This window comes from Streptopelia decaocto (assembly GCF_964273445.1).
Source record: "Streptopelia decaocto genome assembly, chromosome: 3".
Taxonomy (NCBI): domain Eukaryota; kingdom Metazoa; phylum Chordata; class Aves; order Columbiformes; family Columbidae; genus Streptopelia; species Streptopelia decaocto.
The window spans coordinates 110,562,217-110,582,894 of record NC_138656.1 but is presented as its reverse complement, the minus strand read 5'-3'; positions in this window follow the sequence as shown (position 1 = coordinate 110,582,894).

The following is a 20,678-nucleotide window of genomic DNA, read 5'->3' as shown; positions in this document are numbered from 1 at the left end:
GTCTTCATCAGGACAGGTATGCATATTGATGAAAATGAGTAGTGAGATAAAAGTACTGGGTAAAATTTGCTCTGTTTGAGGTAGCAGCAAATCTCAAAAAACCCTTGAAATATGCAGGAGGTGAGTTAGAGGCTCAAAACCAAATAGTTACTTGGCGTTCTGGAGCGGTGTTTAGGTCATGAAACCAGAAGCTCGATGGACAGCAATTTTACTGAAGAAAATGTAGTGTAGTGCCTGCACTAAGGAAAGAGGGGAGAAACGATATGGCCTCAGCAGTATGCAGGATCTTACAAAAGGATTCAATGGCTAGAAAAATTAAATGACAGGATGCTGATACATGTGATAAAATATAAAACAGATTCACCAAAATGGCATAAAGCAAAGAATAAATAGACAATATCTAAAAATTAGCACTTGGGTAGATAGTGGATCTCAGAATAAAGCTGTTCCAGTTTAACTAAAGCCACTTTGTTGTATAGGAAGGTCCTCAGCATGAACCCCTACTTGTCTGAGCCAACCATCAAAGCATTCCTGACCCTCAAGAACCTGTGTGGGGGAGAGTTATATGCTTAAGACGCACTACCAGTCCAGGGGTCTCCAGATTGGCATGTATTCTACTGTAATATGCAATATATTTCCAAATAGTATGCATAAAAATACCAGAAACCAAACTTCCAAAAACACATCATCAAAACCTGTCCCACCTGCCTTATCTCTGGAAGTGAAAGGCAGGAACCAGCAAGATCCTTCCTTCTGCACACATTGCTGGGAGATCCTGCAGGTGACCAAGGGGTGGGGGACACATTGAGGAAGTGACTGGGGCAGCATGGACAAAACTTCTGCTAATGCCACCAGCACATTTTTCTCTCTTAAAAAAAAAACCTAGGACCTCCTGTCTTAGGTGACTAGCTAGCTGTTTTCCTAGGGTGTCAAAACAGGTTACATTTCTGAAAGGAGAGGGGTTGAGTGCTAGCAGAAACTCAGCAGCAGCTGAGAAATGCAGCTTCTGAACAAGCTATGATGCTGATGTTACCTTTCTTCTCTGCAAAGCAGTGGCTCCTGACTCCTAACAGATTTGGAATTAGAGGGTGCTGAGAGCAGGGGGCTGCTCCTCTGGGAGATGCTTGGGGCTGCTGTGGCTCCTTATGTGTGAGCACATGCTGTTCACAAACCTGCTCCTGCCCTGCTGAGGCGGTGTGCTGGATGTCGCTCCCCGCTGCGTGACACCAGCCAATGTGTGACCTAAAGGAATCATAAAGGGTTTTTTTGTTATTCTAACAGACACACCCAGACTTCCTCACGCAAAGCCTTAGCCGATGAAAGATTTAAAGTGTTAAAACTTAAGATATTCCCTGTGCAGAACAAAATCAAACCAACAGGGATTAAGGGTGAAATAATTTCAAAAGGCTATAAAAGAACATTATTGTATTTAAGAAAAAAACAACCCACAGCCTAAAAGCCATCAGAATAAAGTGGAGAGTGCATAAAAACAGAAAGCTAGCATGTATCACAATCAAGTGAGCAGAGGGTCCATCTAATTGCTTATCCATCGATACCTGGAGGATATCTGAAAAGCCACCTTTGCTGGCAGTCAGAAATCATCTTAGTAACCCCTCCTCCCTGGTCAGAGGCCCTCACAGCCCAGCTCTGAGTGGTTACCAGGTTCTGGCCAGCCCTTCAGGGACTCACGTGGAGCAGGCAGGACTGTACGTGCAGCTACATGCAGCACACAGCCCTGCCAATGGAGGAATCGGTCCTTTCTCATTCAGTACATTCAGGCCTCAAGCTGACTTTATGAATAACTTAAAATAGCAGTTGAGTGTTCAGTCTTGACCCAGAGCAATGGGTCAAGGCCTTCTTGGGAGTTTTATTGTTCTCAGGGTGGCACAGGAGAAAATACGGTTGCTTTGGAGCTATGTTACCTGCCTTTTATGCAGGTTAGAAATGTGGCTTTATTATTATTGCTATTAATGAACTACTGGAGGAAAAGACAGTTTGCATATGCTCTTGAAAATGTTGGTTGAGTCTGCTCTTCCTGCTCAAATACTGCTGTTAATGTTTGATAGCAGCCGCCTGAAAACAGAAGCCTTTGAACTGTTTATTGTTCTTGAGAGGTGGTTTGTCTTTTTTGTTATACATGTAAACTGGAGCCTAGCTGCAAGTTTCTTGGGCATGGCGTAAATTGTTAGAGCCCTGTTCAAAGGTGGTGTTGGTTTTCACTATGCTTTTCGGATGTTGCCATTTCTACTTTCAAACAAAACCCCTGCTGCTGAAGCGCAGCTATGTATGCCTGCATGGCTGTGAGGAGTGGTTGTGTGGTTACTCCACAGTAAGGATTAGTCACACATTAACCACGGCTGTAAAAACATGTCTATGGGAAAATCACATCCAAGTACCGAAGGCCTTTGAGTCTGCTGCTTATTGCCGAGGAGGTGGGTTTCTGTTCCATTTTTCTTCGGTATTGTGCAACATACATCTGGCCTGTTTACTTTACTATCAGGATGCATCATAGCTTTTCCTCTGGCAGTCTTCTTACCTCCCCCACCTCCATGGACCATGGTTTACCAAGGTCTTACAGGTAGAGCTGAGTCAGACAGTGTTTCTAAACCAGTGGTTCTTGGCAGGGGGCGAGGCGGGGGTACTCACGTTATTACAGTGTTTAGCCACACTATTTCATTGCTACCTGAGGCAAAGCAGGTGGTGCCAAATAATGACTTAGGGCTCTGTGATTATAACAACTTTAGGCCCGTGAGGAACAAGGGCACCCTTGTTAGTATGGACTTTGCATTCAATTTCCAAGTCTTCCTCTCCAGATCTTCTCAGAGGTAGTGTCACGGAGGCACCCCGAGATTAGTTTAAGGGACAACAGGGTCCAAAACAACTTTTATTAAACTGGTGAGAAACAGGGTTTTAGCACTCCAAAAGTGACTTAAATACAGGTTCGGATATCAGTTGAGAAAAATTATTAATTCAGGAGGTCCACAGTGTGCATGCACGTGGCTTCACCCAAAACAATACCGGAGCCGTCCCTGAGTCCGGGAAGAGTACACGCTTGCCTGAACACGGTGTGGGATTATTTTAAAGAGATACACGTACTCGTAGTGAGTACAGAAAGTGTACACTCGCGATTGTGCGAGAGTAAATTTCTAATATACTCGCAATCCTGCGAAGAGAAGTACACGTGCAAATATGCATGGAATATTACACGTGCTTATGTGGAAGCACAGGAGGAAAATACACTCACAATTCTGCGAGGGTTAATTTATACACGTGCTCATACTGAGCACGGAAGGTACACGTGCAAATGTGCACGGAAAGTTACACGTGCTTATGTGGAAGCACAGGAGGAAAATACACCCGTGATTGGGTGAGGATTAATTTTACACATGCTCATATTGAGCACGGAAAGTACACGTGCATATGTGCATGGAAAGTAAATACACTCACAATCCCGCGAGGAGAAATTTTACTCACACCCGTGGCGGCAAAGCAAGCGGAGTCTCCATCCCGGGGGGGGCTCTCAGCGGCAGCATCTCGCTCGTGCTCCGAGAGACCTGCGACAAGGGGCGGAGTCTCAATGAGAGTCCCGTTTTTTATAGGCTGATCAGATCTGACTGTGGGCATTCCAGAAGCTTCTCTGCACCCCCACACTGGCTGTGGGTGCCCCTGAAGCCTCCAAACATCCCCCACACTGGCTGCGGGCGCCCAGAGGCTCCCTGGTGCCTCAGCACTCCCTTCTCCTAACGGCCCTGGCCAGGGTGCTCTGGGGCCAAACAAAAGAAGCTGTTAGCCTCAAGTAGCAGAGAGAGAGGGAGATGTGCCTACTCCTTCCATGATGAAGGAGGAAGGGGGAGAGAGGGGGGTTTGCATCCTGCCACAGGTAGTAAAGCTGAAGAGTTTAGAGGGGAAGGAGAAAGAGGACAGTGTCACCCCTTGGAACGTGTGACTCTGCATCAAGCTTTGGCCTGTGACAACTACAGTTCACTCTTCAGGGCTTCCAGAAGAGGGTCCTGGGTCATCATCAAACAACCATGGATTCTGTTGTCCTCCCACTGCTGTTGAATTTCCTTGAAAGACTGACAAAGCTTCATAATGTAATTATTACTGGGGGGTGGGAAAGGCAGTGCAAATGAGAGGTGCACAAATAGGAAAGCTTTCTCCAAAGCTACTTCGGGTAAAGGAAGAAAAGCAAGCACTCATGAAGAACATGTAATTACCATGTCCTCTGCCCCACCCTTGCCTTCTCAAGAGAAAATTCTCGCTTCATGCATTAGCCTGGCTTCTGAATTTACTGATTTGCTCCAGGCCGGTGTCACATGGCCCATTGCAAGTCAGCAGCCAACAAAGTCTCTTTCATATAAATGAAGCTCCTTTAGACTCAAGCTGCTTGTTGAGTAAGTACATTAAGGAGAACCGAGCACTGGGAAGAGGGCAGTGCAGCTCCCTGGTATTCCTGGGAGTGATGTCCCTGTATTTGGGGACAGAAGGTGGGAATCCTCAGCCAGCTTTCGTGATTCCATTTTGCTTTCTAAAGCAGTGTCCTCACCCTGGCTTTTGCCTGGAAAGGGTGATTTAAGGTGGGGTAGGAACATACATATTACTGTAATGTGAGAAGCTCAATTGCTGTGAGAAAGTGCATGTTTTCTGTGCATTGAGCTCATTTCCCTTCCTACCCGGCACCGCTGCCTCTAATGCCTGCTCCAGCTTGTTTTCCTGTTACTCCCGTGGCACGTTTCAAACCATCCTCCCCTTCCTTACCTACAATGAGTAACAGAAGGTTGCCCCAGGCTCCTCACGTTTTCTTTGCACGGGGCAGCATGAATTCCAACTCTGCCTTCAGCAAAAAGCCATTGCTATTTATCTAGAAAACCTCTTAAAGGAAAAAAAAGAGATCTGGAAACTATCCCATTTCGGGGGTTCCTACACTGATCCTCAGTTTTTCGAATGGGAAAATACAGCCTGCACAACACAATTCTGCTGTCCAGTTAGGATGCTTTTTGCAAGTTATTTTACAACTGCCTTCTTGAGAAGTCTGCTTGTGTTCCCATCAATCTTCCAGCACCTTTCCCTTGTATTCATCCACATGAAATGAAGTAAGACTAATGAGAAACACCATGGTACAAACTACACTGGTACCTCTTTCCCTCTTTCAAAGGCCAGTTAAACGGATGTCTGTACTGTGGTCAATGCTCAGCTCTTGCTGCTTCTTCAGGCACAGCTGGGGAGCCAGAAAATACACTGAAGTTTCAGGAACAAGTATTTAAACCTTTCCCCACCCCTCCCCCCCTTAACATTAATGACATTCTTGGGGCCAAATATTCCCTTTTTTATTCCAGGAAGCAAACATATACTTTCAGAAGTCCCTGTGCTTTGTGTACGTGGGATCGCAGGCCCAGCTCAAGCAAGGAGTGCCACAGTTCTGACTCTGGCCCTGCCCCAGGACGCTGCTCCAGGACAGCTTTGGCTTGCGGCACGAGCAAGCACTTGTCCTGTCCCAGTTTGGGCCCACATTGGAGGGGGAGGTATCCAGCTAGGTGCTGTTTGGGGGGGACAGTGCCCAACTGCCAGCATGGAGGCCATGATGGGTAAAGGCTCAGGGTGATGAAGCTGGTGAGGGGTCTGGAGCACAAGTGTGATGAGGAGCGGCTGACGGAACTGGGGCTGTTCAGCCTGGAGAAAAGGAGGCTGAGGGGAGACCTTCTCACTATCTGCAACTACCTGAAAGGAGGTTGTAGCATGGAGGGGGTTGGTCTCTTCTCCCAAGTAACAAGTGATAGGATGAGAGGAAGTGGCCTCAAGTTGCACCAGGGGAGGTTTAGATTGGATATTAGGAAACATTTCTTCCCAGAAAGGGTTTTCAGGCATTGGACCAGGCTGCCCAGGGAAGTGCTGGAGTCATCATCCCTGGAGGTGTTCAAAAGGTGTTTAGACGAGGTTCTTAGGGACATGGTTTAGTGCTAGAGCTAGGTTATGGTTGGACTCGATGATCCTGAGCATCTCTTCCAACTGAACTGATTCTTTTCTATTCTATTCTATTCTATTCTATTCTATTCTATTCTATTCTATTCTATTCTATTCTATTCTATTCTATTCTATTCTATTCTATTCATGACACCCCAGGCCACTGCCCTGCAATTAGCATTGCTACCAGGCCCCATTCCAGGCATGGTGGAAGCCCCACGTCACTGTGGAAATCGTTTTCTGCTGGTCTGTCTGTGTTCTCACCCAGCACGGGCCATCCACAGCCACAGCCCCTTAGGAACGCCGAAGGCCATGCTGGTCCTCTCCACTGAAATTGCCCACACAGATCCCCATCTTTCCCATGCAAGGAGCGCTGACAAGCGAGCAGGGGGTGAAGGCGGAGCTGCAAAATTATTCTTGCAGAAAACTGGTTTGGGTATTGGGAAACAAAAATGACAAAAGCTGAGACAATATGCCCCCCACCCCACGCACAGCCACCACTTCACTGCAGACACCTCTCGCCCCAGGCAACAGGGCCAGCTGGACGCCATTGCTGGCCCACTGCTGCTCCTGCTGCCACTGCCCTCCCAGCCTGACAGCTGGTCTCTGGGGTACACACAGACTCCTCTCATTGGCTCAGAGCCGGCACAATCTCCCCTGATTGGCTGAGCTGTGTGTCTGTTGTGGAGCTTTCTGGAACCATCTGCGAGCAGCACAGACAGCCCCGGGCTCCCCTCACGGCGGCTCCCCTGCACCCCCTGCCAAATCCTGCTTTTAATGCCCAGCACAGCCATGCCTCCCCCTGCAGAGAACAGATTGAAGCTCTGTCGCTGGAGCGGCCGTGCGTGACAGACTCTGCCCTCAGCACCATCAGCACCTCCACAGACTTGGGGAAACTCTTCATGAAGAGTAACTCCAGTGTCCCCATGTCCCCATCAGAGATGCTGGGGCTCTCAGACACCTGGGCTGATTGCTCCTGGGTATCTCCCTCGCTCTGTGGCAGGGCCTGCTGTGCCTGGTTGGAAGGGGAATGACTGCGCACATCCCCTTGTGTCCCAGGGCCCTTCTCCTTCCCATCGATGTCTGCAGGGTCTCCTGACTGGATAGAGCAGCGAGGCTGTTTGGCAGCTCAGGGAACCCAGGAGACGCTGCCTGTGTTAAACTTAGTGGGATCAACTGCTTCTGTTGAAAACGAACTCCTGGGACAAAGAATGCAAACCAGGAGCTCACAGTGGGACCAGCTCAGACACTGGGGACCTGGGTTAGCCGGGGGGGATGATGCAGACAGGGATGGATGTGCTGTTGTGCAATTTCAGCTGCTGTCACTGCCATGTTGGTTTTTGGGGTGTAGGACTAACAGAGTGTCCCTGTCCAACACGGTGTAGAGCCCACAAGCTCCTTCTGGAACCAAGAGCAGACCAGCTGCTTCACCACGCTGCAACAGCAGCCAGGCAGCCCAGCTCCTGAGGGGACTCTTACCTGCCACCTCCCGGCAGAATAAGCTGTACACTGCTCAATGTAGTGTAGCAGTTTGCCTGTGCCCAGCTTGGGCCTTTCAGGTGATAGCACAGCCTCAGGCAGACAGGGTTGGCCCTTGTAATGATGTGGCTGAACTGTGTTTTGAAGTTACTGCCCCAGTCCATTTCTGCTTCCTCTTGGCAGGGCTTGGGTGAGAATTTCTGGCTTCCTACCTCCTCAGATCTGCAGGTGTTATTTCATGTGGACATGGTCCTTAGCCTGGTCCTGTCAAATGATTCCTGTCAGCTTAAATCACAGAATCACAGAATGTTAGGGATTGGCAGGGACCTCAAAAGATCATCTAGTGACACTTGCTTTCCTCCAGTCTTCAGGCACCTCTCCCATTTTCCGTAGCAAAGATGATGGAGAGTGGTCTAGCAATGACTTCAGACAGCTCCCTCAGCACCCATGGGTGCATCCCATCTGGACCCATGGATTTATGTGTGTCCCCAGTCATGTCTCTGTCCCTTCGTCAGTAGCCTCACATGTCCACATATCTTGTTAGGTTCTTGATTGTTCTGTTGAACTGATGAACTGTTTCATCCTTGGCATCCATCTCCCAATGTACAGGGCAGTTGCAGATGAACAGAGGATTTGGTTGGGGGACAGCAGAGAGGGCTGTCACACTCCTCTGGGTACAGCTCTATTTACTGTGTCTGTTTACTGTTGGGACTCTCAGACACCTGGCCTGATTGCTCCTGGGTATCTCCCTCACTCTGTGGCAGTGCCTGATGTGCCTGGTCGGAAGGGCAACGACTGTGCACACCCCCTTGTGTCAAAGGGTCCTTCTCCTTCCCATCGGTGTCCCTGCTGGCCATGCTGCTGGATGTTCTGCTGTGCTCCCTTGTACATGGTGGTGTCTTCCCATGCTCCTGAGGCTTCTCTTGCGCCACCCCCAGGATCATTTCTGGCCCAGAGTAGACACGAGCCCGCCAGTAGGGTAGTCAGTCTAGTGCACCTCTGCAGATGGGGAGGCTGAGCAGTTTACTGCTCCAACTCACTGTCTTCAGAGGTTTCTTCTCATATTGCAGGACCTTGGTTGGCAGCCCATAACGCTTTTGTATCTGTGTTTTCAGTCTGTTTGAATCTCTCAATTTTACAGGGCAACATAATACATGAATAAAAATTTACTTTATGAGCTCTGCTCCACATTGCATGCTTTTTGCTGTAAGTCATTGTCTTCCGGGCTCTTGTCATTTTCCAGGACCTTGGTTGGCAGCCCACAGAGCGGCTGTACCTGCATATTTGTAAAGTCATTCTCTAGTTTCCTTTCCACAGTCCCATCCAGGAAGGGCATGTGTTGCACAATAATATCCACCATCACATCATGCTGTTCTGGTTGCTGAGGTGATGGAAGAGCCGAGGCTGGGACATCCTGCAGAGTCTCATCCACATCAGCTGGCAGGCCCAGTTCCCACTCCAGACCAGGCTGGACGCTGGAGGCATGAGCCATATCTGCTTTATCCACAAGAGTGGAGAGAGACTCCCGTGAAGAGAAGCCAACATTGCTTTTCATGAGGGAAGTCTGGGAGCTGTCACTCAAAAAGGAGAGACAGAACTCTGTAGAAGAGATAGTTTCATTCGCTATGATGGAAGAGTGAGAGTCGTCTTTCGAAGCGGGCAGCAAGCCACTTGATGAGGATTCAACTTCACTGTCTCTGATGGAATTACTGGAGTTCTTGCTGCCATCAGATGTCTCACAGCTGAGCCTGTGTGAGGAGAAGCAGTAGGGAAAGCCTAAGTCCAACACGCCCCAGCACCCTGGGGCTCTCCCTCCTGCTCTGAAGGAGGCAGCAGGCTGCATCACGGACATGGGGTCCCACCCAGTGCGTGCCCAAAGCCCTTCCCTGCCTCCCGGACACAGGATCTCCCTTTGCCTCAGGAAAAGCGTGGACACTGTCAGCACTGCGCCACGGAGGGGAATCCCTCCATAGGGGCATCATCCCTCAGGTTTTCGGCTCATGGATTTCCCCAACTCCCCCCGCAAGTGGGAGACCCCAGCCATGTCCCTGTCTGTCTCTCTTTGTCAGCAGCCTCACTTGTCCAGGTATCTTGTCAGGTTCTCGACTGTCGTGTTGAACTGATCGGCTATTTCATATATGGGATCCATGTCTGGATGTACACGGCAGCTGCAGACGAGCAGAGGACAGTGTTAGTGGGACCTATCATGGTGGGAGGACACCAGAGAGGGCTGTCACACTCGTCTGGGGACAGTTCCACTTACAGTGTTCTCGAGGGCCGTGATGTCTCCGGGAGGACAAATGCTGCAGGCAGAGGAGACAGAGTGAGCAGCTGGTGCATCCCCTGATGGGGCGGTGGGCTCGTGGGGCCAGGGGGTGTCTTTGCAGGGCACCTGCCCTTGCCCAGGGTCTGCTCACCTCTGACATCCCCCCTGTTGTCTCTGTGCTGGTGCTTCTTCGGTCTCCCTTCCTACACAGGCACAGAAAGCAGTGGGTGAGATGAACATTCCTCGCCACCTCAGTGGCACCAGCACAAAACCAGAGCCCACCAGGGGAGACCTGTGCCCAGCCCAAGGCTGCTGGCCCAGGCTGGCCAGGGCCCGGCTGGGAAACGGCTTCTCCTGCCAGGCTGGGCTCCTCCAGCCCACCCCTGGGGATGCTCCCAGGCCCCTGCTGACCCCCCACCCTGCTGGCCAGGGCTCCGCTCGGCCCCAGCACTGACTCCTACCTGGGGCTCGGCCAGGATCAGCATGAGGCAAAAGAGAAGCAGCACCAGCAGCAACCACAGCAAAGCCAAGAAAGCGACAAAGACCTCTTGGCTGAGGAACCAGCTCATTTCCCAGAGCTGGACAGACATGCCTGTAGAGTGCCAGAGAGAGCCAAGGAGAGCTTGAGGAGGAACAGCTGGACCCAACTCGCAGTCCACTTGCTCTTCCTTCCCAGCTCAAGAGCCTCTCTCTTCACCTGGCAGGTCGCAGGCAAAGTGCCACCCAGCCTCACTCAGCCCCACCTATGTATGGGGCTGGCGTTTGTGATGCAGGCGTGACACGGGGCTGTCACCCTTTCACCAGCTGCAGTGTCACCAGCACTCAGCTGTCGCAACGTTTGTGATGCAGGGACGCTGGCAGCAAGTGACCCTCTCCAAGCTGAGCTGAACCGAGAGAGGTGACAGTCACCTGAGTATTAGAAAATAGCAGCACAGCTGGAGCAAGCTCAGCTCATCTGGACCATGGCCAGTCCACCCCATTCTGAGAGCTGTCCCTGTGCAGGGCCATACGAAGGCTCTGGCCTCTCACTGGAAAGGGCCAAATTCCAGGTCCTGACCTGCACTGCCCCTCTGACACCCCATGAACTGCCTGCTGGTCCTCTTGAGTCCCACCCGGACTCAGCTCGTCCCCGTCCCCAGGCTGGTGTCCAGTTTCTGTGGCTGGGGTTGCCCCCACCAGCCCCATGCTTGCCCTGCTCCCTTGCTGTGGCTTTGGGACAGGCCCTGGGTGCCAGGCCCTGCCTCTCCTGCCTCCCTGGCTCTGCCAGCCCTCACTGCTGTCTCCTGTCAGCTTGGAGTCCCTGTTCCCCTCCTCTTCCTCTTCTGCAGACCTGCACTGCCCCCAGCCCAAAAACACAGCCATGGTGTGCAGGGGTCATCCAGGCAGATGGAAGCCCACGCTGTCTCTGGAAGCCTGAAGCAGAAGACCAGTCCCAGGTCCCTCTCCTTAGGAACCTGAAGGGCCATCGTGGTCCTCTCTATAAAAGCTGCCATAGAGCTGCTGCCTGACTTGCCCATACAGGGAGGGAAGAGAAGCAGTGGCACCGCGGCTATGAGGTCATCTCCCTTGGGCATTGGCTGCCGGCATCCCCGACGGGCTCTGCTCCACGTTGCATGGAAGGGCACTTTTGGAGCTGCTCCGTGGCTCACGGCACAGGACCAAAGGCATTTTCAAGAGGACTCCAAGGTGTTAATTGAAAGGCAGTAAAAGAAAAAGATGCATTTTGACTGACATGGGCCATTCCTACTGCACCTGTTGTCCAATGACACCTCTAGTGTTGCAGTGTCCTGTCACAGTGTGTTTGAATCTCTCAATTTTACAGGGCAACATAATACATGAATAAAAATTTCCTTTATGAGCTCATTAGGAAAGGAAACAAGCAAAAATGGCAAAAAAAAGCTCAATCCCCTTTACACAGGCTAGTCTAAAGTGAAAACACTGATTCAACGCTCTATCCATGAAGTTTCTGGCTCACAACTTTGTAATTCATAAACTGAATACATCAGAAAAGAAGAGACTCCAGTGAATTCACTTCAAGAGAAACAAGATTATTGAGAGAGTTTCAGCTGCCTGGTAAGACCTGGCAGAGATGTGCTGCTCTCTGGGTCCATGAGCCGCTGGGTGTTCTGCCTCTGGACACCTGACTGGGGAAGAGCACGGTCAGGCACCCAAGAGGCTGGTGCCCCTACTGAGGCTCTGCTTGCCATCCCCGTTGTCCTCTTCACTTGGGGCTCCTCAGCTCTCCTGTCCTTTCTGCTGCTGGCAAATTGGGCCTCGCCTGGCCCTGGGAGCTTGGTGCAGGCACCATGGCAGCAAACGAGGATGAGGCTGAGCACCCAGCAGCTGCTGCCTGGTAGAGGAGGTGTCTGTGCCCCAGGACTCCAGTGTCTGGCTGCTGTCATGGCAGAGCAACTGTGGTGGGAGCACAGTGTGGCAGAAGACTCCCATTCTCAAGCACAGTGTGGCAGAAGACTCCCATTCTCAAGCACAGCCACCTCCCCTGTGGCGCACCTACATGCATGCACCCGCTGTGGTTGCTGGGCGGCAGCAGCCCTCTCCTGGCCCTCCTGCCTCTTGTCCCTGTCCGTGGGTGGAAGGCTGTCTTCTACTGTCCCTTCCCTTCCTGCTTGCAGGTCAGGGGCATCAGATGGAGCCCAAGTGTGGGAGCCTTCCCTGCCAGACAGGCTGCGGCGTGGGGCTTTGCTGGGCTTGGAGGAGAGACTGCTGGAGCCAGCTGTGTCCTGGGCGCTTCCATTGTCCTCCTCTGCTCCTCTATGGCTGTGGCTGTTCAAGTCACTGGGGAGCTCGGCTGCTGGATCTGTCATTTGGCTCCCCATGTTGCCTGGGGCCTGTGCCAGCCGGAAAGCCAGCAGCTGGTTCTGCACGTCTTCAGTAGCTTTTCTCGCCCTGCAGTAATCAATGATGGTTGTGAGGAGCAGTTCCAGATGGGGGATCTGAAGGCTGCTCCCTGTCGATTCTGGAGTTGGTGGCAGAGCTGAGAGTCTGTCCTCAGAGGAGGAACACTGTGTCTGTGGGGAACTTCTGATTGGAGGAGTTTCCAAGTCTGATCGCAGCCCAGGTGTCCCCACGTCCTCGTTGGAGCTGCTGTCGTCTTCCAGGGAGGGGTCTTCTTCTCCCACGGGGAAACTCTTCATCAAGAGTAACTCTGGTGTCGGCATGTCCCCATCAGAGATGCTGGAGCTCTCAGACAGCTGGCCTGATTGCTCCTGGGTATCTCCCTCGCTCTGTGGCAGTGCCTGATGTGCCTCGTTAGAAGGGGGATGACTGTGCACATCCCCTTGTGTCCCAGGGCCCTTCTCCTTCCCATCAGTGTCCCTGCTGGCCATGCTGCTGGATGTTCTGCTGTGCTCCCTTGTACATGGTGGTGTCTTCCCATGCTCCTGAGGCTTCTCTTGCGCCACCCCCAGGAACATTTCTGGCCCAGAGTAGACATGAGCCTGCCAGCAGGGAAGCACAGTTTGCCTCTGCAGATGGGGAGGCTGAGCAGCTTTTTGCCACTGTGCTGTGTCTTCAGAACTCGTCTCCATTTGCAGGACCTTGGTTGGCCAACCACGGCGCTTTTGTATCTGCAGTTTTACAATGTGACACTCCAGCCGCCTTTTAACAGCCTCTTTCAGGAAGGCCAGGTCCTGCACCACAGGAAACACCGTTGCATCGCGCTGTTCTGAACCCTGAGGTGTTGTAGGAGGTGATGGAGCCTGCATCACTAGCAGGCCTGTCTCCACAGGTTCTGGAGACTCTACTTGCAGGAGAGGCAGCTGTCCTGCGGGATTCCTGTTGAGCTTTCTCTTATCCAATTGCCAGAAGGGAGGTTGGTACGGCAGTCCAGTGCGCCTCTGCAGATGGGGAGGTTGAGCCGCTTTTTGCCCCAACTCACTGTCTTCAGAGGTCTCCTTCTCATATTGCAGGACCTCGGTTGGCAGCCCATAGCGCTTCTTAATCTGTTTTTGCACAATGTGACGCTCCAGCTGCCTTTTCACAGCATCTGCAAGGAAGGAGAGGTCCTGTGTGATGGGATCCACCATCACATCGTGCTCTTCTGGTTGACGAGGTGATGGAACAGCCAAGGTTGGGACATGCTGCAGAGTCTCCTCCACATCAGCTGGCAGGCCCGGTTCCCATTCCATTTCTGTGGCTGTAATGAGGTCCTCCAATGGATCCTGGTCGTTGTGATGTGTGATGGGTGACTCTGTTTCCCTGGATTGGAAGTCGAGCACCTCTGGAAATGAACTGGGAGTAGCCGGCTGGATCTCCAGTTCCTGTTGGTGCTGCTGCACACCATTGGCCTCAAGGCAGCTGGACAGGTCTTCCTTGCAAGCTGGAAAAGGTTCTGGGCCAGGCTGTCCTTCGGGGTCAGTCCTGGGATGCTCCAGAGCAGGCTGGAGACTGGAGGCATGAGCCATGTCCTGTTGCTGTAAACGAGAGCGGTAGGGCAGCAGAGTGCGCTTATGGGGAATGAGAGCCTGAGCGGCTTTTTGCTGTAAGTCAGTGTCTTCTGGGCTCTTGTCATTTTCCAGGACCTTGGTTGGCAGCCCACAGAGCGGCTGTACCTGCATATTTGTAAAGTCATTCTCTAGTTCCCTTTCCACAGTCTCATCCAGGAAGGGCATGTGTTGCACAATAATATCCACCATCACATCATGTTGTTCTGGTTGCTGAGGTGATGGAAGAGCCGAGGCTGGGACATCCTGCAGAGTCTCATCCACATCAGCTGGCAGGCCCAGTTCCCACTCCAGACCAGGCTGGACGCTGGAGGCATGAGCCATATCTGCTTTATCCACAAGAGTGGAGAGAGACTCCCGGGAAGAGGAGCCAACGTTGCTTTTCATGAGGGAAGTCTTGGAGCTGTCACTCAAAAAGGAGAGACAGAGCTCTGTAGAAGAGATAGTTTCATTCGCTATGATGGAAGAGTGAGAGTCGTCTTTCGAAGCGGGCAGCAAGCCACTTGAAGACGATTCAACTTCACTGTCTCTGATGGAATTACTGGAGTTCTTGCTGCCATCAGATGTCTCACAGCTGAGCCTATGTGAGGAGAAGCAGTAGGAAAACCTAAGTCCAGCACTCCCCAGCACTCTGGGGCTCTCCCTCCTGCTCTGAAGGAGGCAGCAGGCTGCATCACGGACATGGGGTCCCACCCAGTGCGTGCCCAAAGCCCCCTCCCTGCCTCCCAGACACAGGATCTCCCTTTGCCTCAGGAAAAGCGTGGACACTGTCAGCACTGCGCCACGGAGGTGAATCCCTCCATAGGGGCATCATCCCTCAGGTTTTCGGCTCATGGATTTCCCCAACACCCCCGCAAGTGGGAGACCCCAGCCATGTCCCTGTCTGTCTCTCTTTGTCAGCAGCCTCACTTGTCCAGGTATCTTGTTAGGTTCTCGACTGTCCTGTTGAACTGATTGGTTGTTTCATATATGGGATCCATGTCTGGATGTACACGGCAGCTGCAGATGAGCAGAGGACAGTGTTAGTGGGACCTATCATGGTGGGGGGACACCAGAGAGGGCTGTCACACTCCTATGGGGACAGCTCCACTTACAGTGTTCTCGAGGGCCATGATGTCTCCGGGAGGACAAATGCTGCAGGCAGAGGAGACAGAGTGAGCAGATGGTGCATCCCCTGATGGGGCGGTGGGCTCGTGGGGCCAGGGGGTGTCTTTGCAGGGCACCTGCCCTTGCCCAGGGTCTGCTCACCTCTGACATCCCCCCTGTTGTCTCTGTGCTGGTGCTGCTTCGGTCTCCCTTCCTACACAGGCACAGAAAGCAGTGGGTGAGATGAACATTCCTCGCCACCTCAGCGGCACCAGCATAAAACCAGAGCCCACCAGGGGAGACCTGTGCCCAGCCCAAGGCTGCTGGCCCAGGCTGGCCAGGGCCCGGCTGGGAAACGGCTTCTCCTGCCAGGCTGGGCTCCTCCAGCCCACCCCTGGGGATGCTCCCGGGCCCCTGCTGACCCCCCACCCTGCTGGCCAGGGCTCCGCTCGGCCCCAGCACTGACTCCTACCTGGGGCTCGGCCAGGATCAGCATGAGGCGAAAGAGAAGCAGCACCAGCAGCAACCACAGCAAAGCCAAGAAGGCGACAAAGGCCTCTTGGCTGAGGAACCAGCTCATTTCCCAGAGCTGGACAGACATGTCTGTAGAGTGCCAGAGAGAACCAAGGAGAGCTTGAGGAGGAGCAGCCGGACCCAACTCGCAGTCCACTTGCTCTTCTTTTCCAGCTCAAGAGCCTCTCTCTTCACCTGGCAGGTCGCAGGCAAAGTGCCACCCAGCCTCACTCAGCCCCACCTATGTATGGGGCTGGCGTTTGTGATGCAGGCGTGACACGGGGCTGTCACCCTTTCACCAGCTGCGGTGTCACCAGCACTCAGCTGTCGCAACGTTTGTGATGCAGGGACACTGGCAGCAAGTGACCCTCTCCAAGCTGAGCTGAACCGAGAGAGGTGAGAGTCACCTGAGTATTAGACAATAGCAGCACAGCTGGAGCAAGCTCAGCTCATCTGGACCATGGCCAGCCCACCCCATTCTGAGAGCTGTCCCTGTGCAGGGCCATACGAAGGCTCTGGCCTCTCACTGGAAAGGGCCAAATTCCAGGTCCTGACCTGCACTGCCCCTCTGACACCCCATGAACTGCCTGCTGGTCCTCTTGAGTCCCACCCGGCCTCAGCTTGTCCCTGTCCCCAGGCTGGTGTCCAGTTTCTGTGGCTGGGGTTGCCCCCACCAGCCCCATGCTTGCCCTGCTCCCTCGCTGTGGCTTTGAGACAGGCCCTGGGTGCCAGGCCCTGCCTCTCCTGCCTCCGTGGCTCTGCCAGCCCTCACTGCTGTCTCCTGTCAGCTTGCAGTCCCTGCTCCCCTCCTCTTCCTCTTCTGCAGACCTGCACTGCCCCCAGCCCAAAAACACAGCCATGGTGTGCAGGGGTCATCCAGGCAGATGGAAGCCCACGCTGTCTCTGGAAGCCTGAAGCAGAAGACCAGTCCCAGGTCCCTCTCCTTAGGAACCTGAAGGGCCATCGTGGTCCCCTCTATAAAAGCTGCCAATAGAGCTGCTGCCTGACTTGCCCATACAGGGAGGGAAGAGAAGCAGTGGCACCGCGGCTATGAGGGCATCTCCCTTGGGCATTGGCTGCCGGCATCCCCGACGGGCTCTGCTCCACATTGCATGGAAAGGTGTTACTGGATCTGCTCCGTGGCTCATGGCACAGGACCAAAGGCATTTTCAAGAGGACTCCAAGGTGTTAATTAAAAGGCAGTAAAAGCAAAAAATGCATTTTGACTGACATGGGCCATCCCTACTGCACCTGTTGTCCAGTGACACCTCTAGTGTTGCAGTGTCCTGTCATAGTCTGTTTGAATCTCTCAATTTTACAGGGCAACGAACAGATACACGAACAAAAATTTACTTTATGAGTTCATTAGGAAAGGAAACAAGCAAAAATGGCGAACAAAAGCTCAATCCCCTTTACACAGGCTAGTCTAAAGTGAAAACACTGATTCACCGCTCTAGCCATGAAGTTTCTGGCTCACACCTCTGTAATTCATAACCTGAATACATCAGAAAAGAAGAGACTCCCATGAATTCACTTCAAGAGAAACAAGTTTAATGAGAGAGTTTCGGCTGGCTTGTAAGGCCTGGCAGAGATGTGCTGCTCTCTGGGTCCATGCCCCGCTGGGCACTCTGCCTCTGGACACCTGACTGGGGAAGAGCACGGTCAGGCACCCAAAGAGTCTGGTACCCCCACTGAGGCTCTGCTTGCCATCCCCGTTGTCCTCTTCGCTTGGGGCTCCTCAGCTCTCCTGTCCTTTCTGCTGCTGGCAAATTGGGCCTCGCCTGGCCCTGGGAGCTTGGTGCAGGCACCATGGCAGCAAACGAGGATGAGGCTGAGCTGCCTGGCAGAGGAGGTGTCTGTGCCCCAGGACTCCAGTGTCTGGCTGCTGTCATGGCAGAGCAACTGTGGTGGGAGCACAGTGTGGCAGAAGACTCCCATTCTCAAGCACAGTGTGGCAGAAGACTCCCATTCTCAAGCGCAGCCACCTCCCCTGTGGCGCACCTACATGCATGCACCCGCTGTGGTTGCTGGGCGGCAGCAGCCCTCTCCTGGCCCTCCTGCCTCTTGGCCCTGTCCGCGCGTGGAAGGCTGTCTTCTACTGTCCCTTCCCTTCCTGCTTGCAGGGCAGGAGCATCAGACGGAGTCCAAGTGTGGGAGCCTTCCCTGGCAGACAGGCTGCGGCGTGGGGCTTTGCTGGGCTTGGAGGAGAGACTGCTGGTGCCAGCTGTGTCCTGGGCGCTTCCATTGTCCTCCTCTGCTCCTCTATGGCTGTGGCTGTTCAAGTCACTGGGGAGCTTCGGTGCTCGATTTGTCATTTGGCTCCCCATGTTGCCTGGGGGCTGTGCCAGCCGGAAAGCCAGCAGCTGGTTGTTTACGTCTTCAGTGGCTTTCTTGCCCTGCAGTAATCAATGATGGTTGTGAGGAGCAATTCCAGATGGTGGATCTGAAGGCTGGTGCCTGTGGAGTGTGGAGATGGTGGCAGAGCTGCGGGTCTCTCCTCATAGGAGGACCATTGTATCTGTTGGGAACTTCTGATTGGAGGAGCTTCCAAGTCTGATCGCAGCCCAGGTGTCCCCACGTCCCCATTGGAGCTGTTGGGGCTCTCAGACACCTGGCCTGATTGCTCCTGGGTATCTCCCTTGCTCTGTGGCAGTGCCTGCTGTGCCTGGTCAGAAGGGGAATGACTGTGCACACCCCCTTGTGTCCCAGGGTCCTTCTCCTTCCCATCGGTGTCCCTGCTGGCCATGCTGCTGGATGTTCTGCTGTGCTCCCTTGTACATGGTGGTGTCTTTCCATGCTCCTGAGGCTTCTCTTGCGCCACCCCCAGGATCATTTCTGGCCCAGAGTAGACACGAGCCCGCCAGTAGGGTAGTCCAATGCGCCTCTGCAGATGGGGAGGCTGAGCAGCTTTTTGCCCCACCTCACTGTCTTCAGAGGTCTCTTCTCATATTGCAGGACCTTGGCTGGCAGCCCATAACTTTGTCGTATCTGCGTTTTCACAATCTAACGCTGCAGCTGCCTCTTCAGAGAGTCTAACAGGAAGGACAGGTCCTGTGTGATGGGATCCACCATCACATCGTGCTCTTCTGGTTGCTGATGTGATGGAACAGCCGAGGCTGGGAGATCCTGCAGAGTCTCGTCCATCTTGGCTGGCAGGCCCAGTTCCCATTCCAGTTCTATGGCAGTAATGAGGTCCCCCAATGGATTGTGATGTGTGATGGGTGTCTCTGTTTGCCTGGATTGGAAGTCGAGCACCTCTGGAGATGGACTGGGAGTAGCCGGCTGGATCTCCCGTTCCTGTTGTTGCTGCTGCACACCCCTGGCCGCAAGGCAGCTGGCCAGGTCTTTCTCACAAGCTGGGCAAGACTCTGGGCCAGGCTGTTCATCCAGGTTAGGTCTGGGATGCTCCAGAGCAGGCTGGACATTGGAGGAATGAACCATATCTGCTTCATCCACAAGAGTGGGGAGAGACTTCCACGAAGAGGAGCCAATGTCGCTCTCCATGAGGGAAGTCTGGGAGTTGACACTCCAAAGAGAGTGACTGAGCTCTGTAGAAGAGATAGTTTCATTCGCCATGATGGAAGAGGTGGAGCCTTCCCTTGAAGATGACAGACACTTGAAGAGGACAGACACTTGAAGAGGGTCCTACTTCACTGGCTGTGATGGAACTACAGTTGTTCTCACTGCCGTCAGGTGTCTCCCAGTTGAGCGTGTGTGAGGAGAAGCAGTAGGAAAAGCCTGAGCCCTGCACTCCCCAGCACCCTGGGGCTCTCCCTCCTGCTCTGAAGGAGGCAGCAGGCTGCATCACAGATATGGGGTCCCACCCAGTGCGTGCCCAAAGCCCCCTTCCTGCCCTCCGGACACAGGATCTCCCTTTGCCTCAGGAAAAGCTGGGACACTGTCAACTCTGCGCCACGGAGGTGAATCCCTCCATAGGGGCATCATCCCGCAGGTTTTAGGCCCATGGATATCTCCATGCCCTCCTGCAGCAGTAAACCCCAGCCATGTCCTTGTCTCTGTCCCTTTGTTGGTGGCCTCCAGTCTCTCTGGAGCCTTCTCCAGGGAGGGCAACCCCAACTCTCTCAGCCTGTCCTCACAGCAGAGCTGTTCCAGCTGCTCTGGCCTCTCTCCAACAGGTCCTGGCCTGCATTGCCCCTCCGACACCCCATGAACTGCCTGCCGGTTTTCTTGACTCCCACCCGGCGTCAGATCATCCCCGTCCTCAGGCTGGTGTCCAGTATCTCTGGCTGCTCCTGCCATCTCCCTGCCTGCCCTGCTCCCTGGCTAAGGTGATGGGACAGGCTCTGGCAACCAGGCCCTGCCGCTCTGCCCCCGTGGATGCGCCACCCCCGGCTGCTCTCCCAGCCTGGGACCCGCTCAGCTCCTCCCTCCTCAGCCTCCTGCACTGGGCCTGTGCTCTCAGGGGTGTGTGGGCTCCTCTCATTGGCTCAGAGCTGCCCTGAACTCCCCTGATTGGCTGAGCTGTGTGTCCGTTGCTGAGCTTTCTGGAAACGCCTGCAAGCGGCTGAGAGCAGCACAGGCAGTTCTGGGCTCCCCTCACAGCGCCTGGCCTGCAGCCCTGCCAAGCCCTGCTGTTAATGCCCAGCACAGCCGCCCACCCCTGCACTGATGCCAAAGCCTCGCTCCCTCACACGGGGCCGCACTGACCCATGGCAGAAGCCCCCACGTGCCCACAGCAAGGCTCTCTCCAGCCAGCGGTGGCCCCCCGGCTGTGAGGGCATCTCCCAGGGCAGTGGCTGCGGGCAGCCCCGACGGGCTCTGCGCCACCTTGCATGGAACACAGGGCGCTTTAGGTGCTGCTCCGTGGCTCACGGCACAGGAACAAAGGCAATTTCAAGAGAACTGGAAGGTGTTCATGGAACGGTGTTAATTCAAAGCCAGTAAAAGAA